The following is a 6,597-nucleotide window of genomic DNA, read 5'->3' on the forward strand; positions in this document are numbered from 1 at the left end:
ATATTACAAAGCAGTTGCTTAAGAAGATGAAATTGTGTGGAAACTTGTTTAGAAAAATATAGGTGCTTCATAACTTTGTCCTGGAATTTTCATCCATTTCCATACCATGTTCATGGGGCTGTAGAGAAGCTCTGAATTCCAAGCTGTTTCTTTCTTGCCTGTATTCTTGCTGAGAGTATGTGTGCTTATGTACACTGATCACTTCCCTAATAAACATCCACGGAGTTGGTCCATCATGTTGCCAGCTACTTGAGTGTGTCCTCTGGTTTGTGATTAAAAAATCAGTTTATTGTGGCTGCTGCAGCAAAGGAGGTGCTCACAGCTTGCTAGAGACTGCTGCTCTCCAGCCAGGAGCTGGTGCCACTTACAGGCTGCAGTCAGGCAGGAGCACATGGGCAGCCCATGCAGTGACAGACAGGTGACCTTTGCAGAAGTGGAATGATTGAAAAAAATAGGATGCTTTTCCCTGCTACAGCTAATTTTGTTGCTGCTTGTTAGTTATCTTCAGTAATTGTTCTGTTTGGTGAGAGTAGTTTAATAAAATTATTGTTACAAGAATTTGGGTTAGTTTACCCATGGAATTTATTCTGTTTCTCTGGGGTTCTCACCTGCTGGGTTTCCTGAGTGTCTTGATTTCAATTCTTTGTGCAAAGCACTTAGGCTGACTTCACATCCGAGCTCTCTCTTATATGTAACTAATATGCAACCACTTCTGTTTCCAATTTTAGAGGTTTGAACCCTGAGCTGCTCCATATGTAATCCATTGTGGAAGTGTATTCTGGAGTGCAGGAAGATTTTTTAAATTATCTGTAGAGGTGAGAAGTGAGAAGTTTGTTCACAAGTCTTTGTTTTAGAGAGCCTTATGAAAGAGGCCTTCCTATTAAAGTCCTGACCTAACTTCTAGGAGTGACAGGTTTATTCTGGAAAACTGGATGCTTTGGTGCTGGAGTCTGTCAAAATCTGAAAAGGAGCCAAAGCCAAGCAGGTACTTTTAAAAATGTTTTAACTTGTCAAAAGAATTAGGTTTCATCTCAGTAAGTTTCTTCACACAGTATAAAAGTGGGTAATACTCAGCATTTTGCTGGAACAAATGTGAGGAGACTTTCCTGTCAGTAGGACTGGGATGATCACTTGTTACTGTAGGCTGATCTGAAAGGATTAAGTCGTTTTAGATGTTCTCAGGTGTCCATCCTGCTATAGGTAGGATAAATCCCCTCACTTTGATCACCTGGAAGAAGGATGCAAAGATAGTTACCTTACCCACCTGTGCTTTCTCGCTTCTGGCTTGGGGGAGCACAAACCTCTCACGGGAATTACACTGTAACCACCTCTTAAATGAACTTTGGATCTGAAGTGGAAGTACATAGAGACTAAGTGGGTTTTTTTTCTGTAAAGTTACCTAGGCTGCAGATTATGCACAAGTTCAGATCTTTGAAGATTCTGTGAGTTAGTTTAGTGGTTGTCCTTAGGGCGTAGGAGCTTCGTTGAAAACTGGTATTCTTTGTACAGTGCTGTGTGCTGAGGGACCTTCCAATTGACTGAAGCAAAGCTGTTTTGATCAAATAAATCCAAGGAGTCCTTTTATTAGATAACTGTCTTAAAGGATCTTCACTTATTTTTATTTTTTTAGGAGAAACTAGTCTATGAAGAACTACATCTAATTTCTTGTTTATGTTAATAGTAATTTGGTTTTCAAGACATGGTGGTATCTATTTTGAAATGCTGATATTACTTTAAGGGTAGATGCTGTGTGACTCAACACAACTTTTGTCTATTTTCTGTCGAAAAGAGCTTTGAGAGTTCAAGGACTGGTATTTAAATACAAGCAATGGTTAAATTGTCTTTGTTGCTGGGGATGATATAAAAACATGCCTTTTATCTCTTATTACTTTCACATAAGCAGGTCTTTAGTCTAAGTAGACTCTTCAGGGTGGCTTTCAGATAAACCTCTCCACCCTGATGCTGGGCTGAAGTGTTTGAGTCACTACAGACTGGAGACAGATGTGGGCTTTTTAGTCTGTAGAAATGTTATTTTTGAGATGACAATGATTCTAAATGTATTTTAGCAGCAGATTAGTTACTCAGCAGAATGCAAAGCATGGTAGTTTGTTAACCCCTGCTTATTATGCAAGCCTGTGTGTGTGCCCAGTACCGGCTCCACCAGAGTAAATGCTCCTGGGAGAAGGTGGGCCTGAACTGGACCGTGTAACACTGAAGTCTGTGGGAACTGAGCAAATAAAAACATGGTCATGGCATGACAGCAGAGTTAACTGCCTTCCTGCAAGTCCAGGCCCATGTTGTTGAACATAATCTTTGTTTCTGGTGAAGCTAAGTCCTTCTGGTTTTATACTGTGCCAAGGTGGTTGTAGGGGTGTGTTCTTGGAGTCCTATGATGGGAAAGCAATTACCTTTTGCCGTTCTAAAAGCATCTTAAGCCCTGAGTGCCATCTCTGAGTGCTCTTGTGTGGAAGTGCCTGGTCTTCTAGCAGGAGCCAGTGTGCTCAACCCATTATGACTCCTCAAACAGACAGTTCCTGGGTGTTGTGAATATTTGGATTACAAAACCAAGAGTATAGAGTTTCTCTTAAACTGTAATGCTGGTGTTTATGAAAGTGTTTTTTCCATTTAAATCAAGACCAGCTCTGAGGATATTTTACTTTTTTTAGCAAGTTTTGGTTTTGTGCTCACATTCTTTTGCTGCCTTTTTGGTGGCAATTCTTAGTAAATGTTTTAAAACTTGAAACATCAGTCATACCGAGAGGTCTGGGATAGATTGATTTTTTTAAAATTTCCATTGAAGCTGTGTGTGCATATTGGGTTCTTTTTCTGTCTAGAAGAAGACATGTTCTTCTGTTCATGAAAGGACTGGTCTGCATTGTCCTGCCTTTACTGAGAACCTTCCTGAGCTGCAGGAGGGTGTTTACAGCAAGAGTCCAAAGACTGGTTCCTTGGAGAGGGGCTTGAGTTTTCTGGACACCTCCTGAATGGCTGTGCTGGCTGATAGTGAGCAAATGAGAGTTCGGGCAGCTGAAATATGCATTTTAACTGGGTTGCTCATGCATGTAAATACAGCCACCTCTACAGCAGCTCTGCTATCATTGTGTGGCTGGGAGATGAAAGGCTCGCCTCGGGGCGCTGACAAATGAGCTCTGGCAAACTGAGCGCGGCTCAAAATGTTACTTTGGGAAGGCATCTGCTCCGCTGAGGAGCCAGCAAGGCAGGGGGATGAACTAATGCCTCAGACACGTCCGTGTGAAACTCGGTGTCTTGCTTTAAGTTGCCTGAAAAGATGGCTTTTAAATTTGGGGGCAGGAGGGAAGCTGACCTTTCAGCGATCGACAGTTCGGGGGTGTTTTCTGTTTTTTTAAACACATTTTCTGCGGCAGTGCTCCCATATAGCTGAGGTCAGGAACCAAAGGAATGAACACATTTCATCAGGGATTGTTGGTTTGTGCCCAGAGGCGAACCTTCTGTGCTCGGTCACACAGCAGAGCCGGGTGACGGTGAGTAAAACCCTGCAGACAAGCAGCCGTGGCTTTAGCAGAGCAAAGAGCAGCTCTGGAGCAGCTCCTGACCCTCCGCTGACGCTGATGGTGGCACGAATGTGCAGGCTGGGATCCCGCAGCAGCCTCGGTCCATAGAGCAGCTGGCTGCTGATCCCCCTTGCCTCTAGCACCGCTTCCAGTGGCTCTCTGTTCCCATTCCCCAGTGCGTCAGAAAACCCCTGGGTGTTCCGGAGAGCTGCCGGTGTGCTGTTCCACCTGGTTAGTGTGCCGAGATGGCTTCACAAAAGGTCAGCTGAGTGCTACAGGGAGTGAAATGGAAGGGTTGGGAGCTCCCCAGAGGAGTGAGGAGAACGATGGGAGTGAAAGAACCAGTTTGATTGGCTTGGGTTGCCATGGAACCACAGCCTAAAAATTTATTATATTGGAATTTCCCTGACTTGCTTGTAAAAACCTCCTGTCTATCACTTTATATACCCTGTAATGTGCATACTACACAATATTTACCTAAAAACTGGACATGTCAGAATTTGTTTCTGCATTGTTCTAGCTCCTGTGGACAATACAGAAAGGGTGGATCCAAAACCTGTAAATTATATTCTTCCTAGAAGCCTGTACCACTCTGGTAGTCTCTTAGAGTAGCCAGACCTGAACATATGGTACAAGGTGTAAATTATACCATGGACTTATAAAACTGTGTTGTAATTCCTGACATTCTTGAAGTGCCAATGTTGGGGCAGGGATTTAAGCAGGGATCACAATGTTAAGCGCTTATTCCAGCAGAAATGGTTCAGTGAGCTGTAGCTGCTCCAAACCAATAAATTCTTAAGATGCCTCTAGAATGTATCCAGGTGGCCAACCCTTGAAACACAAATATTGAAATACCTCCTGGACATGATTTTGCTGGTGGTGAGAATGGACTATTTTGATTTTGCAGAAAAGAGTTTTCTCTTCTCATTTTTTTGATTCCTGTATTAAGCTTCCTTCTTTTCTGACTCTTCAGTCCCTTCTTCTTTTTCATTTGTTTTAAACTTATTCTTTCTCTTCAGATCTTTCATGCTTCCCTTATTTTCTTCTTTACAGGTGATCATGGTGATGTTATAGTTGGCTGAGGGGAAGAGGATTGTTATACAGTTACCTTCTACTTGTGGGTGTTGATAAAGGATTTTGTTCGCAAAGTTGAGCTTCACTAGGGGGACATTCTGTATTGTCACACTTGGGAATAACACACGTATAGGTGTCACTGAAACATTAATATTAAACTGCATGGCCACCTTCCTCAGACAATAATAGTATAAGAAAATGGTTTTACTGGATATGAACAAATTACACTAGGACGTCAGCAAATAAAAAGATCCTTCAGCTCATACTCTGTATTGGAATATCTACATAGATTGTAGCAATTAATTTGCTTTCCTATAGTGCAAATTGCAATCTTCTTGGCATTATTTTATTTGGCTGATGACAGCCAGTCTACAAGATGTAAAAGATGAGATATCAGCAATTCTCCATAATAATATTGATCAATACCTGTATTACAATATAAAGAGTTATTTTTAACGATAAAAACCATTATTTTATCTGTTGTCAGTTTCTCTGTCCTTATGTGAATCTTTGTTTGAATTCTCTGCAGTTGCCCTCCCACCAGTAGTCCCATAAGTTTCTATCATGGCCACATCCTCTCCTTAATTTCTGTAACAAACTCCAGCTGCTTTGAAGGTGGATATTGTGTGTATTGTTCCTCTACCTCAGCCCAATGCTAAAGCAAAAATTACTTAGAGGAATGCCAGACCATGGAGTTGCTAATGTTTTCCATTTGTCTTACTTAGAATCACAGAATATCTCAAGCTGGAAGGAATCCCCAAGGATCATCAATTCCAGCTCCCTACTCCTCACAGGACTACCTAAAGCTAAACCATATGATGAAGAGCATTGTGCAGATGCTCCTTGAAATCTGACAGTCTGGATGCTATGACTGTCCCTGTAGCCTGGTCCAGTGACTGACCACTCTGTGCAGAACCTTTTCTTAATGTGTAATCTGAATTTCCTCTGATGCAGCTTCATTCCATTTTCTTGTGTCCTGCTGCTGACCACCAGAGAAAGGAGATCAGCACCTCCTCTGTCAGGAAACTGCTGGGCTGTGATGAGCTCACCCCTCAGACTTATCCAAGTTCAACAAAGCAAGTGTCCTCAGCTGTTCCTACTGAGACTTCCTCCTGAGACCTTTCACCAGGCTGATCACCCTCCTCTGAGCACAATTTAATTGTTTATTGTCCTTTTTATGTTGTGGTACTCAAAACTGCAAACGGGACTCCAGGTGAGGCTGCGCCAGCACAGAGCAGAGTAGGACAATCACCTCCCTGGTGATGCTGTGCCTGATGCACTTCAGGACATGGCTGGCTTCTGCCTTTTGTGGTATTTGCATCTGGGTTGTCCTCTGCTAGGCTGTGGGAGTTGTATGATTTCACAAGAAACAGCCAAACCAGTTCCAGTTAGGAGGGGACCACGTGAAGCACTAAACCTGGTGTAATCTTCCTCTGCCCGGTGTCTGTTTGAGGTACCACTTTGCTCATTGCTCTTTGCTGCTGCTACTGCTGTAAGGAATCATGGAATTGCTTAGGTTGGAAAGAGCCTCTGAGGTCATCAAATCCAACCATTAACCCAGCACTGCCAACCCCACCTCTAAATTGTGTCTCCTAAGGGTTCAGTGCTGCTAGAGCACAGAGGAAAACTACTGTTAAGTGAATTGTAAATTTAAGGAGGTGAACGCCCCCAGGAAAACGTCTATGCCACAGGGATACCTCCACAACAGGGACTTTGAACTACCCTGTCCACATCAAAAAAGGAAGGACAGGAGGCCCTCAGTGGTAACAGGGCTTTTCTGCATGCCTGAGCACACGTTTTCAGAACGTGGGACAGCCTGGATGAAGTATGGTACTGCCACTTCAGCAAGTTAGAGAGGCTGGAGTTACTGACTAGAGATTGGAATTGGCATCCTTTTAACAAATAGGGGACAGAAAAAAAAGCAAATTTTCATTAGTTAAAATAGTGAAATAGAGTATTTTGCTGGCTTTAGCTGGGGTAATTTTCTTTA

The sequence above is a fragment of the Lonchura striata genome, chromosome 3, assembly GCF_046129695.1.
Source record: "Lonchura striata isolate bLonStr1 chromosome 3, bLonStr1.mat, whole genome shotgun sequence".
Lineage (NCBI taxonomy): Eukaryota > Metazoa > Chordata > Aves > Passeriformes > Estrildidae > Lonchura > Lonchura striata.